The 18,717-nt window shown below is 39.8% G+C and overlaps 1 long non-coding RNA gene across 1 annotated transcript; it reads right to left on the minus strand.

The window, feature by feature from the left end:
- Nucleotides 1-1,925: 1,925 nt before the first annotated feature.
- LOC132074637 (uncharacterized) lies at nt 1,926-8,585 on the minus strand. Its single transcript, XR_009418623.1, has 4 exons — nt 8,507-8,585; nt 7,570-7,678; nt 7,286-7,421; nt 1,926-4,337 (listed from the first exon to the last, which is right to left on the minus strand). It is a non-coding gene; the product is annotated as an uncharacterized LOC132074637 (long non-coding RNA).
- Nucleotides 8,586-18,717: the final 10,132 nt, after the last annotated feature.

Here is an 18,717-nt window from a genome sequence, read left to right on the forward strand (position 1 = left end):
TTTTTTCCTTTAAATCTAATGCTCAAAGGTACAAGGCATGAGGTCTCTGGGTGCCCTTGCATGACAGGATGTGAAACAAGAACTCATGCACTCATTTCCCTTCTGTGCATGAAAGGCAATTCACACATACGGAAACTTTCAGAGTCTGGACTGAAGCTGTTGGCATCACTTGACATTTTCAGGTGGCATTTCCAAAGAAAGTGTTCATGTGAAGAAAACTTAGGTAGTCTCTGAACAGTTTTGAAAATGCATCTACAAACCTCAGGATTCATAAGCAGCATTCACCAGAATGTGGCTTTGTTTCAGCCCACACTTGCAGTGTGGTATTTAGTAGTCATACCAGCTTAGCAAAGTGTTTCACAAAGACACAATGTCATTTCTTGCAGCGGCGTGTATTTGGCCTTCTAGAGCAGAGAAGGTCAGAGTCCGGCTAGCTGAGGTTAGGGCCGACACCCAGCTGCATAACCTGCCAGCGCCCCTCAGCGTCGCAAGGCCTCGGGCTGTGCTGGCTGCGGACTGGATCGCTGCTAAACGACGAGAAGGAAGGAGCTGGACACTCGCCAGGGGCCAAACAGGTTTATTGGAAAGCCCACGATGTCCCAGCGAATGACCAAGAACAAAGGGTGCTTAGGGGTTATAAAGGGAAGGAGTGGACCCGGGAGGGGTTTACAGAAGACCAATAGGGGGAGAAGAGGGGATGAACTTAACACAAATGACATAGTGGAGAGCCCAATAGGTACCAGGTATGGGAGGGGCCCCGGGACCACAGCCAACCACAACCCCCAAAGAGGAGAAGCTTCTGGAACACTAGGTGGAGTGGGGGGTGATTGACTTGGCCCAGGGAGGAGAAAAAGCATACATATAAGGGAAAAAGGGGAGGAGGAATTATATAACCTAACAGATTGACAATAGAACTGGCAGGGCTGTGGCGGGAAAACTGAGCAGGGCAGAACCATTTTACACAACATGGGGGGAGCAGATACATAAAATGGGGGAGGAATTAAATGAACTTAATGAACACACCACAACAATTTCTCAGCTCAGGCATGACCTACTCTAGGAAATGGGAAGAACATTTCTCAAAAGAAGCAGCAGATGAGAAGTACTGCCTTAGCTGTGGATTTTAGTTAGTTCCTCACGGGAGGAATTAAAGGGGGATCTAGTCTAGGACCTATGACAGAAATTGTGATGGAGATGAGAATACAGTCAAGAGACTAACAGAAAGGAAACAGATGGAAAGCTGACTCATAGTATTTAACAAGCTATAAGCTGACTGGTCAAACCCATTAGAACATACCGTACATACAATGCAGTGAAGGCCCAAGTTCAGCAGCAAATTCAATATTATAAAGTACTTCATGTGCTGGAGACATCTGAGTTACAGGTGCCATGGGAGCTATAATCATGCCTATCTTGGCTTTGCATTTTTATTCCTTTGCTTCACACATTCTTTTTGGGAGAAGAGCCATTTTAAAATCTGAAAAAACTTCTTTGCAAGAAAACTGTACAGGTCAAAGTGAGCTTTTTTAACCTGAGAAGCTACAGAGAACAGGAAGTCCTTGAACCAGAACCAAGGTAGATTCCCTCTGCATTTGGGCACATTTCTGCAGTGCACTGTGTTCGTGAGCCTAAAGACTGCAACATTATCCAGGATAAAGAAAATGCCAAGGTAGTCCTTCAGTGCTATTATTTTTTTTTATTAACAATGAAGCAAGATAAACCCCATAATCCCAATTATTTTCCCTTCACCTCAGTCATCAGACATCTTGGAACAATTTTGTACTTGCTTAAACCTTATCCACCAGAGTAATCCTTGATGATGTGCAAACCCTCCAGTGTCTCCTGCCAAATGAACTGCCTGAAGCAAAAGTGATATTCTTAACATAAAAAACCCCATTTCCACCAAAGCATGAGTCACTTTCATCCTCTTCTCATGTAATAGTCATCAGTGTGTAAGCTTTGATAAGTTTCACCAGTTTATCAGTTCTGTGCTCTTCTGACAGACTTCAGACCTTCCTTCCTTGTGCTTTCCATTCCATTATCTCACCAAGACTGAACTTTGTACTGTGTCTCCTGAGCACCTTGTTTAAGCAACTTCCTTAATAGCTGCTATTACAGTGCCTTGTAGGTTTCTCCTTTGCTTCTGCTTGAAGAGCCTTGGTTAGATCAGGAAGGGGCAGGTAGAGCAGCAGGCTGGACACCTGTGGTAGGAAATTCCCCCTGCTCCCTGTGGTGGGCTTCACAGCGCTCACAAAGCTCTGTAGGGCTCAGTAAGTGCCTGAGTGCTCTGGGAACTGACTTCTAGGATGAAACTGTGTATAAGCACTCTACCAGCATCAGCTTAATGTTTAAGAGCTCAGAATGAAAAATTAAATATCCTGCTAAACTCACTTTTTGTGAGTTTCAGTTTGAAACAAGTGTGTCTAATTGTCTTAAATTTTCAAGAGGATGAAAGTTAACCCAGATTTCAGGGGCCTTTCTAAAACAAATTTCTGGGTTTGTGCCAGAATTTTGCTGTATGCTGAAACTGAAGCTGCAGCTCTGTTATGGATCAAGGTCATAGAGTAATGTCCTTCCAAATCCAAGCCAGAAACCTCATAGGTTTTGTTTTGGGTTACAATTTGTTCTTTTTCATGTTGCTCCAATCACAGTACCTTTTCCCTGAAGTACCACTACCAGCAAATACTTTGCCCAGTACATTTCTCTTGCTATAACTTTTTTGTTGCTGGTCAGGCCTGGCTGTGTAAGTAATTTTTTCCTGGGACTGAGGCAGGAGTGCTCACAAAGCACTGTGCTGGCCTGGCAAAATGTCTGCAGGGTCTCTGCCTTTCCTTCCAGCCAGGGCTGTGGTGCCATCAATATGCTAATTCAAGGCAGCTGAGAGCAGAACTCCCTACCTGCAGCTTCTTAAACTCGAAGATTTTTTAATCAGCTTCCTAATTGGAACCTAGGGGACCCCATTATGCTTTAATAATACAAAATCTAACTTTAAAAAATCTTAATTATGGGCTGCTTTTTAAATGAATTTGATCTTTGAGAGTATCTACGTATTGGAGGGAGGGAGGCAGTTTTGTCTCCTTTTAGAAGACTGGTACACAGAAATGCTCAGGAATCACAGGTAAAGTACTCAATATGGACAGTGCATTTAAGGATTGCCACTGTATCAATCCAGTCCCTATGCAATGATAACTTTTTAAAAAAACTTATTTGTTTTCTTTGTGTTTGCTTTATTGGTGACCACAGTGGTTGCTATGTGTTGCTGTGGTCAGGTTACTCTGTGTCCCAGGCAGTTTAAAGGTCTATGTAAGTACTGTGTTGGAAGGTTTGAACTGACAATGTAGACCAATAATTTCTGTGATATATATTCCAGAGGCACTACTGGAGAATAAATCTGTTCATCCCAATGCTTCTGTAAGCAATTTCTCTCTAACCTCATCTCGTGATTGACACCGTACTGTCCCTGAGCTGGAGGATGAGGCGTTACTGCTATTTAAGATTTTTATCACGTAAAGATAAAAGCCCTTTTTGGAACATGGGCAGGCACAATCAGAAGTATCCCTACATCTGCTGGTACACTGATTGTATTCTTTGTAAGTCATGTTTTTCAGTTTACAAGGGACAGAAATAGTTTCGTAACACTTACACTAATTATGAATTTAGTAGTTTGTAAATTTGCATGTAATTTCCAAGATACTGATTAAACTCCAAACCAACAAAATTTTTTTGGGTGAAGATTGTATTAGAATTCCCTAGAGACTATCTTGTGCTGTGTTTTATTAAGTCCTGATAAGAAACTCAGCATTGTTACCCTCAGGACTTCAGCTACTGTCTCCATCATTTAATTTGTGGGGAATGCTCTTATCTGTTCTTTATAGTGGAAATTACCATAGTCTAAAGAGCATGCACTTTGCCTAGTCACTCTGCATGAGAGGCACAATACAGTCCCATGAGGTATCAAGACAGTGAGTCTCTTGTTGATGTGTCTGTAAGCCTGCATTTTGCTCATTGTTAAATAACTCTATTCTTTGAAAGACAGTAAACAAGAGATGTATCTACCAAGGCACAGCGCTCTTACAGAGGGATTTGGTCCCACTGAGTGTTTGATCTCTGAAGTCACATTTGTTTCCAGCTTCTTGAGATTTTGGCACCAATGCTTACCTCTAAGTGTCTGATGTGTAAGTTGAGTGATAAATATGCTGAGTGATGACAGGCATCTTGAGGCTGTGCCTGCCAAGAGATGTAGGAAGAGTTCGATTTGGCACTTTATATAGGGTTTGGATTTCAGTCCTGGAGAAAGGATTTGCTGATGGAGAGATCCAAAATCACTGAATATCTACCTGCATTGGGAGACAAGGTGTTTATTTCAGCTAGGGGCTGCCTTTTGTCTGAGTTTTATTCATCAAGTACTATGCGCAAATAAGATTGTTTTGGGCATCCATATTATTAGAAGAAAAATACTGACATCTGCCATAAATAGTGCAGTTCTGAGATGACTTTGCTTAAAGGAATCTCCCCACCTCTTTTCTTTAAACACGGGGGCAGCTGAGGATCATTTGCAAATTTGGTTGAATGTCTAGGATTAAGTGGGGCAGGCTTGGATTTAGGTAAATAAACAAGGTAACAAACTCAGAGTGAAAGAAGAAAGAGAGGCACTGATAGTGGTTTTCCTCAGAATTAATTCTATATTTAAGCAGAGGAAGTCCAGTTGTAGAATTACAGTAACTGCTGGCTAGGGGCAGCTGTGCTGCCAGCTGGGGCACAAGAAAGTACAGGAACATCTAGTGAATCTGTTCCAGAAAGCTACTTGAGATTGTAGGAATGTGAAATAGTCAAAATCAGTATGTGCATGGTGTTAAATAAATGAGGGCCAAAGAAGACACTAAAGCATTTCTTCTACCCAGCCATCTCCACTACGTAAGTGTCTGTTTGGTCTTTGGCTCCCAACAGGAAGGAGTGCACAAACCAATTATAATTAAGCTGTGGAACCATAGAGAAATCATGTACAGCTGAAGGAGGAATCTAGGGAAAGTACTATGGAGCATGTGTATGGCCAATATGTTTTGAGGGAAGGCAGCTCTAAATCAAAGGCACACAAGTCAGCCTGGACTATTTGCCTTGGTGCCAGAAAGGACTCCTTGATCCTATTTTACTGAGCTTTAGATATGCATTAGAGGGAAGATGTGCTGCTGGTAGCCAAACAAACTGAAATATTGCCAAGGGAAGGAAAAGGGAGGGATGAGCTCTAGCAAAAAAAGGGAAACAGGTGCAAAGAAGATGTATCAAAATTCATCTCAATCTTTATTTACCCAGGCAGGAGGAATCCCATCTTCTCCACTGTCCTAGGACATGCAACTTATCTTATTGTGGCTGACTTGCAAACTTTATATTCCTACTGCAAAGACAGGCAAATCAAATAGGCAAGTCCCTGACTCTGCTTGTTCTGCCTTAGCCTGAACTGAGAAAGCAGTTTCTGAAAAAGGAGCAGCACACATCAAACTGCGTGACACATTCTCTTAAAAGAGAAAGCAAGTCCCTCTGTTTGAATAATTGCATAATAAATAAATCTGTACTTGCTCAAAAGTGTTGACATTCTGGGTCAAACCTCTCTCCAGTGTAATTTCCCCTGACTTGAGTGAATTTACATGAGATCAAAAGTGATCCTCTTTGTTAGGAGACCGAGGGGATTCTGTCCATGCATTTGTCTCACAGTTTGGAAAACTAGTTGCAACTTTGTGTCTCCGCATGTTTGTGTGCACATTATATACACTCGTGCCAGCGCACGTGCACATCCATGTATGCATTAGGAAACTAAACTTCAGTAATGCTACAAATTTTAATGCTATAAATTATTAGTTTAAATGTGTTTTGATTGTTTGCCAGGCCTTTTTTACCAGCTACAATTTGTCCATTCATTTTTTATGTAAACCTTTTAGGTCAGAAAAGCAGGTTTCTCATGTAATTTTTAGCATTAAAGAACAAAACACTATAGATGAAGTTTAAATATAATAATCATAAAAGTGACTACGAAACAGCAAATTTCTGATTTAGCTTTTGTTAGTTTCTTCAAGTTATAGGTGCTGATTAATATAGAGCTGTTGCTTCTCTTTTGCTGTAGCCCAAACACAGCTACAGCAGAAGGAGCTGAATCCTTGCTGCCTCACAGAGATCAGTTTGAAGATCAAGCTCCTTTGCAGAATGCTTATTGTGGTGATGAGGTGAGGAAGAGCAAATGCCAACTGAACTGGCAGGTACTGCAGTTACCTATGAATCACTAGCAAAAAACAAATCATAACTTTGATCTCAAACCAAATAAACTTTCAGCCATGTAAAAAGAAAAAACAAAGGTTGTTCTTCTGGGCTTTCATGTCTGAAATGAGAGCACACAAGTATAGATCCCCAGCACGATTTTAATTGCTTTACTTTTCACTGGAAAGAACCAAGAGACCCACCTAAATATAGCTTCTGGAAATAATGTCTGTCTTACTATTTGGAGCAATTGAAAGAGATTAAAATTGGTCAAGTGTGAAATGAGGGATGAGCCAGTGAAGAGCTGGTATAGGGATCTGTATCTGTCCTGTGTGGAATACAGCCCTGTTGAACAGTGTCTTGGGAAAAACACATATGCAGCAAAAGCATTCCTCTTTAGTGCTCTGATGCACATATTTCTGCTTGTCCTAAATATCAATTTTCCTAATGTTTCTATAAAAAAAAAATCTCTAAATGTTTATAGGGAAATATATTGAGAAATTCAAAGCAGAGATTTTTTTCCCACACCAATGATTACACCCTGAAAATGACCATGGCAGGTTGTCATTGAAGGCAGTAGCTTCTCAATATATGAGAACAGAATATTCGTCTTAGGAACAAAATTATTAGAAGTTTTGTCCAGTTTCACTACTTTATTTTTTTCTGGGACATTCCTCAAACATTTTCCTCAAAGTCTAAACCAAACAACTATGGTTTGAAATGAAGGCTAAGGTGCAGGGAAATGAGTACAAGTTCTCAGTACTGCATGTCCTGTTCTGACATGCTCTGCAAGCCTTCTCAGAGCCTGGGACAATTTTACATTTCAGCATTTCACCAGGAGCCTTTAGGCTTGAGGCAAATGCCTTGTGTGTGCCAAGTTACTTTGGGGCAGCTGGTGACAGTCAGTGGCAAAACCAGAACTTTTAAGTATCTGGTTAAGGCTTTGACAATTTTCATGTTTCTCTGCCAGGCACCTTAAGAAATCCATCCTATTTGCATTCTGTAAATAAGGTATTTATGTGAGGTTTCTCTACCATACCTCTTAGATAGGTTTCTGTGCCCTGTAGAGATCTTGCTGTAAAGCCATGTACTTCCTTGAGAAAAATACTGATGTTTTCCTTATATGTAGCTGACGTTTTCACACCTAGATAAAACTGCAGTTGTCTAATTAGAAGCTGTATAATGGAAGGGGAAAAAGATCAAAAATATCAGATTTATTTTATGTACAGTAACATGGAAGGAAAAGAATTGTAAATGAAATGAAAATAGTTGAGTTAGCACTGCATGATGCCACCCTAAAATAATAGTGATCAATGTACTCACAAAGGTGTCTGTCTTGCATATTCTTTGAAACACCAACCTCATCCCCGCCACCTGATGACTGCTGAACCCAATGAGGTTGAATTGCTCTTTACCACTCAGATTCTTTTATCTAAGAAAATGAGAAAAGGTCAAGGATTTGGTGCTACCACACCATCTTCCTTTTCTCTTATCCCCATTTTTCAGTGCCCAGCCTCAGGCTGAGATTAATGATCGTGAATAGTACATTCAACAGGCATTTGCTGTGCTAGAAGTTATCATGCTACAAGCTGACTTAAAGTGCTTCATGCACAGAGTGGCTTTTTTCCCATAGCCAGCAGAAAGATCTGAGGGACAGCATGCTCCAGGGAAAAGAAAAATATTTTGAAAAGTTTTGTGATGAAACTAGTTTTAGGGTTTTCAACTCTCAGCCACTCAGCTTCCTGAATATTACATTCAACTACAAAACTGTCACACAATACTTGGATAGAAATTAGAGGTTCTCCCATCAATATGTGTTAGTGTAGCATAGACATTTAAATACTACACTTAAAGAATGTTTCAACATAAATCCTAAAGCTTATGATCAAATTTTTGAAAGTTTCAGAGATATCTGGTGGTACAAAGAAGGAACTGAAGTTTACTCAGACCTTATTTTCACTATGGTGGCTGTTTTGTTTATGAGAAAGATGTCTGGATTTGATCCTGAGCTATCATGGGTTGCCCCATTTGAGAAGGGTTGCACCAAATGCAAGTTAAATTGGACAAACATGTTAAGGTAGTATTCTCTCCTCAGAATTTTTATTGTCTGATGCACTGATCAAATAAGACAACTTCTCAATGTCTGCTACATGGGGTCATAACCTTAATAAACTCAACCTAGAACAAAATAAAATTCAGAGAGGTGCTGAGAAGAAAATCGGTTATTGCCTGTTGTCATCTTATTGCAAAAGTTCCATACCTTCTCAGTGATTTTTCATGGGCATCTCCTCACAGCACTAACCCCTTCTTCACAGGACAGCCAATAAATCCCATCTCTCTCTCCACCCAGCTAACCCACCCTTTTATAATGCTCTTCTTCTTATTGGACACAGCTGTGGCCTACTAAGGGCAGGCCTGTTCCTAATCTTTGGTGATTAGTGCAGCTGCCACTCCTCAAGTGTGAGACTGCCTTCTGCACTATCTTTATTTTCTTACATTCTATCCCTCCACAACTGCCCCATCACTTCTGCAGGGAGTTAAAGTCATCCCAGAGAGCTGATAGGCATCTGCAGCTCTGAGGAAGCTGCCAAGTTTATTGGGTGGAAGTGGAAGTTTTTATGTCTATTTTTGACATTTGTTTGAATATGCAGCGCACCTTTCATTTTCAGCATTCAAAGTTTTGGCAGTCTTTATTGACTGTCTGAAAGGCAGCAATGATGATTTATAGAATGTGGGAAAAGGATCATTGTAGTTATCAATGAATTCTGGAGTGAAACACAGCAGGAGTTTCACTGAAGACAGCAGTAGCATGAGATACGGTGAAGAGCCCATCATACAGTAGAAGAGCAACAGAAGTAATATTATTAAATAAGGATTAATATGTTGGGAATAGCCCTCTATTTTAAAGAAAGGCATAATTGTAATATTGTAGGTGGTTGGAATATGACAAGAAAGTGCACCTTAAAATCAAACCACTAGCAGCTCATAAGAGTGTGACATTTATTGAATTTATGAATTCATAAATTCATTGTTCTTGAAACCAAATCATATTAGAAATGGCTTGAAAATGTCAAAACTGGATATGAGGGGAGAGGCAGAAGTAGATCTGTGGTATCCCCATTAATCAATTTCTTTTTCACACATTCTTTTATAAATGCATCCAGTTTTATGTAAATGCAGTGACAGAACAACACAAACTGATAAATAAAATAGCGGAAAAAAATCCCTTCTGAAAAATAGAATTCCTTTGAAGCCCTGAGTGCTTTGATTGTAGTCCATGTTTTTATTCACCATGGCATGAAGAGGAAAACCAAGGTGTTTTGATTCCTCTAATTTTTCCTGGATTCATGGTTCCAAAAACACCTGCAAGACCCCCTCTCTGCTGATTTGATCTTTAGGTTTAGTGTTGGATGGCCCTTGATTTGTTTAATTTTTTAGGAAAGCTGTGATGGTCTAGTGGATGTGCATGGGGTAACAGTGTACATCATGTAAGTACAAATCACTGCATTTGTATGAGCCAGATTCTAAAAGGAGAAAAAAAGTTATGGCTTTTTTTTTGTTGCCTTTTTTTGTTGTCCCTGTGTAGTGGTGGGGACTTGCTTCAGCTCTCAGGTGCAAGCCAAGCCAAAAACTTAAACCGTGCAGAAAATGAGTACTACACAGATACTTCCATGGTGATGGAGAATATTTAGTGAAATCTCCAAAAGGCTCTCTGTAACACATATTGTGCAGATATAAACAGTGAATACTCATCCTTATGATTGGGATAATTTAAAGTAGCTGCCTAATTCTATTGGCAAGTTTAATTGGCTAGATCGTTAATCTTTGACTATTGGCTCACTGTCACATAATATTTTAGCTCACTATTGAGCATCTATATTAGTCTCCTGGAATTGCACATGTGTAGTTTTTGTCATACAGTAAAAGTGTCATTAAGGAAAGGCAGAGGCCCAAGCTGTGTTCCTTTCTTACCTGTAAATGGGGATGATGATACTTTGCCCATCTTAACAATTTACCTCGCACAGCTTTTGGGACAGTATCACTCTTTTACTGGATTTATTCTGCATCCTGAAAGCAGGCATTGGATCTGGCTTCAGTGTCTCTGTGGCTCACTAGTGTGGCCAAGAGATAAATTGCCAGAAGACTGCAGTGCCAGACAGCCCTCTCTCCTCACTTCTGTGGGCTCTGTGAGGGAACAAGCATCTATGGAGATGGGTTATCACTGGGTTAGGCTTTATGTCAGGCAAAGGTCAAAACTCTCCTTGCTAACATGAACTGTTGGAAAATAATGTTTCCCCATACATCTTCCTGAGACACTGTAAAACTGAGTAAAAGAGCTGTAATGACCTTTAGTCCTCCAGAAGCTTTGGATGGAGGGAGCTTCTGACCACTGTGAAATGAGGAAGAGACACACTGAATCCAGAATCTAAAAAAAAAGGGAAACCTGAGCAAGAGACAAAGACTAGAAAGAAAGAAAAAAAAACTATCAAAAAACTATGCTGGACTTCAAACATTCAGTCAAATTAATTGTTACTCTTTGATCACCCTTTGACAGTATCTTAAGGAAGGCCACCTACTCACATCAGCTTCCATATGAAGTGTGCAATATTCAGCCAACAGATTTAGGAGGAAGCACTTCTGTCCTGAAAGAAAAATATCAGCACAAACCCCAGGGCTTTCCAGTATTTTTTGTTTTTGTCTTCTCTCTTACCCAGCAGGCTTCTGTAGAATTTTAGTTCCTATTTCATTACAGAGCTGCTCTATGGAGAATCTGTCTGTTGAAGTGTAGAGCAAGGCAGGTCAACAAAGGCCATTCTTGTCTGGTGTGTTGGTAGATCAGCTCCTAGAGGAGATTAAGGAAGAGAGGGTATATTCCTGGGGATACTTCAATGTTGTGTCAGTGTGGACAGTGGTTTGGCTTCAGTCACACTGCGAGGGCACAGCACCCTTGCTAATGTAACTTAGCTTTTAGTACTTTGTGTATAATAAAGATAATGACATGCATAGATATTGCATTCTTATGAACTCGTAGCAGAAATGCATGGCAGCCCTACAGACTGGCTTGTATTTTAATCCATACAGACAGGGCCCACATTGTGTAGTGTAGCTATCAAAGATAAATGGTATAAGGATTAAAAACATGACTTTATCACTGTGCTTAGCTAAATCAACTTAAAATTATTCCACTGTGCATTTCAGGTAATGTAATAAATTCAAGTTAGAGACTACTAAACTAAATTGACTTAAACAGTGAGAACAGTCTCACAAGAGCTGCACAGAGAAGGGGAAAGGCTAATTTATTTCACTTCTCAGATCTCTGCAACCACTGTGTGGATTGGTATTGCTAATGAAAGCTGCTATATAACACCAACAGAGAAGAAATATGATCTGAGATCAGGGAGGTCTGGGTCTGATCTTTGCTGCCATCTGCAATGGACTATGTGAAATTCAGAGGTTATGAAATCCAACATATCTCTTGCTGGATAGCAACAGACATGCTGTAGGTCCCCTGCCAATTTTTTTTTTTCCTGTTCTTTCCATAGTCTTTCACAGAGGAGTATGCTTTCCTTCCAGATTTCATATAGAAACACCTGCAATAACTGGGGGCTTGTCTGCTCTCTGAGTATTTGTTGATGTGAATTTTAAGCGAGGGTCAGATATAAGATTTCCATTAGCAGCATCTGAAGCCCTCTGTTCCTAGAACAGGAGTAACAGAGGTGACTGAATTAGGAGACTTGGACTTACCCCCAGGCTGTTTGTCGTTCCTTAGCTTTCCTGCTGTGCAAGTCATTTCATCATCTGGTGAAGCTGAACATAGACTGTCAGCCATGTCACTTAAACTAATAACATTTAGGATCTTGACTATAGGTGTAGGTCACTACATGACAGAAGTGTGGATCCAGATGTAGCTTTCCCTTGCCTTTTAAAAGCAAAAGATTTTCCATTTAGGTTTCCCTCCTCAGAAAATAAACATTTTTTGCATTATATCATTAATGGAAAAATCTGTGCTTGAGTTTTTAATTTGGCTGTTATGCTTTCTCCCTTGGAAACTGTTTTTCCTTGATTGACTCAAAATCTTTCATGCCCTGCCGTCCTCCCTGGCCCCGATTCCGGTGACCCGGCTGCAGGAGAGGAGCTCAGCCTCTGGCAGTGCTGGTGGCAGTAGATGGCAGCAGCAGTCCACCGTGGGAACCCAGAGCTGCAAAATAAGTGAGAGGAAGCAGACGGGCTCACAGGAGGCTGGCATTTTAAATATCATCTTTTTTTTACTTTCTTTTTTTTTTTTTTTTCCCCTGGCACATCTCTGGTTCTGATTTCCCCTTCAGATCGCCTATGTATTCTAAATCAATTACCCATGAGGTTTTTTCATTTTATTTCCTATTACATTTCAACACATGGGTGGCAGATAGAAGCCTTGTACATGCACCCCTCAAAGCATAAGCACAAGACGATTTGGGAGTCTCAGAAGATTTCCCTGCAAAATACAGCATTTTGTTTTATTCTTGGTTTTCGAAATACTTTTCTCCTTGCGTACGTGCTTACAAACCAAGGAATTTCCATATAGACCTTGATTATTTGTTCCTCTGAAGCTGCAGCTCAGTATTAGAGCAGAAAAATCTGGAAGAACTGGGGTTTTTTTTCCCTTTTGAATATTTTTTTTTTGTTTTTAAATGTTGTAGCTCAGCTCCATAGTTTATAATGAAGGGGAGAAAGAATTTTCTTTATTTGTATGGTGAAACAGGATCCCACAGGACAAAAAGGTGGTGTTTTTGTAATCTTACAAGCTAATACAAGGTTTTAAAGTATGATCATTTTGCCCTCTCAAGTGATCACAGTAGCAAGGGATTTAGCCATTGAACTTGCCAAATGGATGATGTCTTCCAGGATTAGATTCAGGCACTGCTCCAGGCCATACTGATGCCCAGGCATATTCTACCTGGTATGGAGCTCACAGGAGCTGCTTTATTCACTCTTCTGTCACTTAAAACACATGATTATAAAGAACAACCTGCAGATTTCAGGGGTTGGAACTAAATAATCTTCAAGGTCCCTTCCAGCCCTAACTACTCTGTGTCTATGATTCTTTGATTAATAACTTCACAAGTCAGGCACATACAAGGCTGCACACAGAGAATCAGAGACTTTAGCTGGGGGCAGGAGTCGGGACAGTTTAACCTACCAAACAAAACAGAAGAGAAATTGTTTAACAAACAACAAAGTAAGTGTAAGGCCCTTTACTCTTGCTGGACTCAGGGTGCTGTCTGACTGCAGAAAGGCAGGGTTATCCCTGCTTATTCTCTCCTCATGAATACCCTCACTCCATCTGCCTTATAAACACAGCTCCTTGAAGCAGGGTGGTTCCTGGCCCCCAGGGAGTGGCTTCTGGACCAGTTGCCTCACGTAATCAAAGACTTTTGTGGATAATTTTGGAGTCAGAAATTACCTCTCCCTGACAATTTTTTTTTTTTTTTTTTTGTGGGGTGTGAGAGAGCCTGCTGTTAAGATGGTGCTTACATAAAAAGAAAAATTTGCACAAATTACCTACACTCTCTGACTGAGCTTTAGAAATGCTTGTGAATCTGTAGCACCATGTGTTTCAGAGAGTTACAGTGAGACCAGACTTCACCAAAATACAAAATAGAGCTACCTGCCGTAGATGTATTTCCCAACAAGAGTAACTCTGAATTGCATTTGATGGTTCCAAAGGTTGGAAAAAACTGGGGTTTTATTATGAATATTGGTTTTATACTTAATAGAAATTATTTTTTGCAGCTGCTACCATGAAGGATATACTGCTTGTCATTCACAAGCGTACAATGATGAATGAAGACACTCAGCCTGGTGTAAGTTTCTAACCCTGTTCAGAGACTTAGCACTTGGAGATGTGTATCTGTAGTCTAATGCCAAGAGGTAAAGCATGCAGTTGCAGTTAAAAGTTTTCAGATTATTAGAAACAACTTTGAAGGGGATTTGAAAGTAATATTAAAAATTAAATGGAAAATAAAATATTCCTTAAGGCAGAGTAACCACCAAATCCCACTGCATTACCCTAAGCACAGTGGCTGGACTTTCATCATAATTAACTACATAGCTTCATTATCTAGACTATCTCTAGGTTAAAATGCCTATTAATACCCACTTTGAAAGAGAAATTTGTGAGAAGTAAAGGCTGTATCTGTAAAGGTTATACTGACCAGCCTGAGTGCAAAAAATGGAATTAGCCCTCCAACAGTCCTATGACATTACTCTGCGTAACTCATCCACAAAGTTCTTCATGTAGATAATTGAAAAGATGACAGATCCTGGTCTTGAGTTTTCTTACTGCTTAAGCAACTCAAGGGGGAAAAAAAGGTTAAGAAGCATTCTAAAATGCACAAAAAGCCCACAACTCAGACTGAGTCTAGTTTATAGATATACAAACTTGACTACATCGCTTCATCCCAGGAGTGCCTTTAGAAAATGGTGAACACAAGTACAAAAGAGAGTGACAGATAGCTGAATGTGCAAAGAAGATGGAAGATAGAAAGTCTGCCTGAATGGCAAGAACTGCATTGAGGAGATCTTTGAGATCTGCACAGGAAACACTGAGCCACATTCATTGCAGAAATACAAAAACCATTCTGCTAGTCTTGGGCAACCTCTTCGTCTACACAAAATAGGGATCTTTGTAGATGACTAGAGAATCTGGCTTTGTAGTGTAAGCAGTAGTGGTTCTGATTGTCAGGCATGGAAAAGAGGGCTTAGACCTGATTGACACCTAAATGATCATCAGCACAGCTATTCTGTATTTTAGTACTGAATTATGGATATTATTTGTCAAGGAACAGAGAAGAGTTCAGGATGACGAGAAATAAAGAGAAAATGGATAAATGTACATTTGGAGTGTGTTTAAACAAACCAGTGAAACATATCTAAAAATACATGGAGTAAAGCACAAATCAGCAAAACAATCTGCTAAGTGTAGGAAAAGCGGGAAATGGGAGGAGTCAAGATGAGTTAGGTCTTGCACAGGGCAGCAACAGGTTCTTAAAACATTAATAGAAAATGAGAAAAAAAACTTGAAGGATTCTTCAGTGAGGATGAGACTAAGATAGTAATTTAGATACTCCTCAAAACAGACAGAATACTTTGCTGCAGGTTTTCAGTAATAGTGATGGAGTTGTTGATCTTAAGGGTGCAGACAAAGATTAGTAAGGATGAAGAAATGAAAGTTGAAAATACTCTTCTGAGTTAAAACCAGAACTCAAGAGCATGAAATGTTTCTGTTGGAAGACTGCAGTAATAAATACTGGAGACTTGTAGTCTGTGTTTCAGGTCAAACACCAGAAAAAACTTCAAACAATTAAAAAGTGGGAGAATGCTATATAAGAAATAGATATAGACTATAAGTAAAAATATTATCTGAGAACATAATTAAATACATGTAGGAAGTGGGAAATGGGATCAAACATCTCATGCTGTTCTACTCTACATTATGGGTTTGGTGGGGTTTTGTTTGGTTATTTGTTTTATGATGGCAACAGAATTTGAATTGATGAAGAATCAATGTGTTGGATGTAGATAATTAGCAAATTAGACAAATTATTATGAGTAAAGTGGAAAGAGTTTACTGATCAAACATCCTCTGTAGGAATATATTTGAATAACATTTTTAATTGGAGTATCCTTAAGATAAATACATGACCAGAAACAAAGGAAACAATTTGAAGCAAACTCCTGCTTAAACATCAGGTTCAGCTAAGTTGAGGGATATTATCAATGCATTTCCACAAGAAGAAGGAAATTATTAGTCCCATTATGAAAGCTAATGGTGAGAATTTTTGTGTGCATGTCTGTATATGTTTCTGAATTTCTCCCTATGTTCAGATGAGATTAAATAAAACTGGAGTGGGAATTGAGCAGTCTGTTATGGCTGAGCTGAAGAAAATGAAAAATAGGGTGGGTAACACTAGTACTAAACAGCTGACACTGAAGAAAAATTTTGTGGTTGGGGCTGCTTGGAGAAAGATCTTACACCACATCTGTTAATATGTTGTCAAAGCACCTAAAAGCAGTATTAGTTCCCTCTGTCATGGACATGTTATTGAAAAGTGGCACAGTCCAGCATGTAGAGTTTTGCAGAAATGGTTGTCTCAGGGGACTGAGAGGCTGGTACCAGGCTCATGGTAACATTGAATTGATGCAGACAACAATCTGCAGGCAAAATGGACCTCAATGGCCCAGACAGTGTCTGGGTATGAACTATATTGGCTTAATTGTAGAAATACAGGGATAAGTGTGTAAGTACTCCAAGCAGCTGCATTACTGGTCTGGTTATCTGCACTAAGAACGCTGAATGAAAAAAAAAAAACCCAACAAAACAAAAAGTTGGGTTTTAATTGTTTTCATCATCTGTTAAACTCAGAGGCAAGAGACTGAAATTCTAAGGGGATGTGCCATCTTCTCTGGCCTCTTCTGTCAGGTAGTTGGGGCGTGTTAAGGGGCCAGCCCACTGTTTTAATCTGATACCTTAGAAGGATCATACAGAGCAATGGTAGAAAAACACTCATGTGAATGACTCAAAGACATAAAAACTGACCCAATATTGTTGTGTGTCAGCATGTGCTGCTCATTGAGTTTGCAGAACTTGAAAGCTAGGAGCCAGGGTGAGTGGGATAAGAATAAAATGCTGTGACATTTAAACCAGGCAGAAAAAGTTGAATTCACAAGGGAATCTTTTTCTCCTGAAGGCCATTATATTTTCTGAAGTCTTCATTCTTCCCAATGCCTCACTTCCTTGGGATTATCCTAATTAGGTAGGAAGGTAGTATAGCAGCAAAGCAAATTTTGGAGCAGCCAGGAATGGAAGTGGCAAGTAGCTCTACTGAGACTGCAGCTGGTGCATGATGCTCAATCAGATTATGCCTAAAAAACTCAGAGAATCAGGAATATTCTTATTTCATGCCTTCTAATACTTGACTGTCTTTCCAGAAAGGATCCCCACTACATCAGGAAGCTTTCAAGTATGCAGAGGGTGTAACATCTGATTTGAGTAGCAATGATCTAACTAGAGAAGACAGAAGAAAGGATGTGGTGATGTGGGTAATTGTGGGGGAAAAAAATCCATTAAGGAATCACACAGCATAACCTGTTGATAGAGCCAAGGATAGAAACCAAAATTTTCCAGTTTCTTCTTAATCTCTTGAACACAAAACAGGCTTCCAAGCTGTGGCAATTTTCAAGCTAGTTGCCTTCAAGCTATTTAATAGTTAAACTCAGCAGACTGAGAGATTAAAAATGACCACTTGCAACTGCTGACACAGCTAGCTGGGCTGGGAGTTACCTGTAGCTACCCTGGAGTGGTGTCCTGGTATCTTCCTATTCCAGCCTTCCTGCAGCTTGTTCTCTACAATATGTATAGACAATAACATGCAAAAAGTGACAGCTTGACAAGAGAGCTTGCTGAAAGCCAAATATTAAGGCCTCTTCTACTTAGCCTTATTTATTCCAGTACACTTAATATTTCCCATTAGCTGCTGAACAAACGTAATGGCTCTGACATTAATGAAGTCTGCATAAAGTGCACATGGCTTAAGTGGGGACAGCCTGAAATGAACAGCATAAAAGCAGCCCACACTTTAGTAGACTGCTCCTTCCTATAATGTTAAGCACTTCTCCAGTCATTGTGGAAGGATATTGCACAACAGCCAGGGCTTGGAGTAAAGTTAGAAACTCTTCAAGAAAATAGTCATCTTCTTTTCTGTAAGTGTCTTTAAAGCAACCTGTATAACTTGGTGATTTTACCTTCCAAATAATTAATTCATTCCTATAATTAATTTATGGCTATAAATCTGCTAATGAGGTTGTTATGAGTAGAGGAGACAGTCTTGGAGATCAAAGGGTTTAGTTACTACTGAATAAGGAGGTAAGACTGTGGATTTCAGGTTTTACCATTAATGATTATTGCAGATTATGACATTACTTTTTGCTAAGTACTCCTAATCTGTATGTACCTGAAGGATATTGCTTGTACGTGGTGCTCCAAGTTCAGTGAATTATCCTAGCTGTCCTCCAGTCTTTTGCTGTGCCCATTATATAGATCCTTCTAATCAGGAGCCTTTGACTGCTGTGTTACAAAACCCAGGCAAGACAGAAATTTACCAAAATCTGGTGAGATAGAATATAGCATGGTTAAAATGAAAATGTGCCCTCTGTAAAGAAACCATGTTTGTATTTGAGCCTGTGCTTATGTTGAGACTTTTTTCCCCAGCTTTGCTCAATGACTGCCTGCACTTAAAGTTCAGAGCTGGTGTGTGTGTTACAGAAACCACCAGCATGAGAGATTCAGGCTAAAAGCTGTCTAGAGAAAATGCATAGCAGGAGCATCATCCTTCTTGTTGTCCCTTTAGCTTTGCTACACTGATGGTGGTGTGTCCTTCAATTATGAGCATTCAGTATCTGTAATTGAAACATACTTTGCTGCAGAATGCC

Source organism: Ammospiza nelsoni, chromosome 6 (assembly GCF_027579445.1).
Source record: "Ammospiza nelsoni isolate bAmmNel1 chromosome 6, bAmmNel1.pri, whole genome shotgun sequence".
In the NCBI taxonomy this organism is placed as follows: Eukaryota; Metazoa; Chordata; class Aves; order Passeriformes; family Passerellidae; genus Ammospiza; species Ammospiza nelsoni.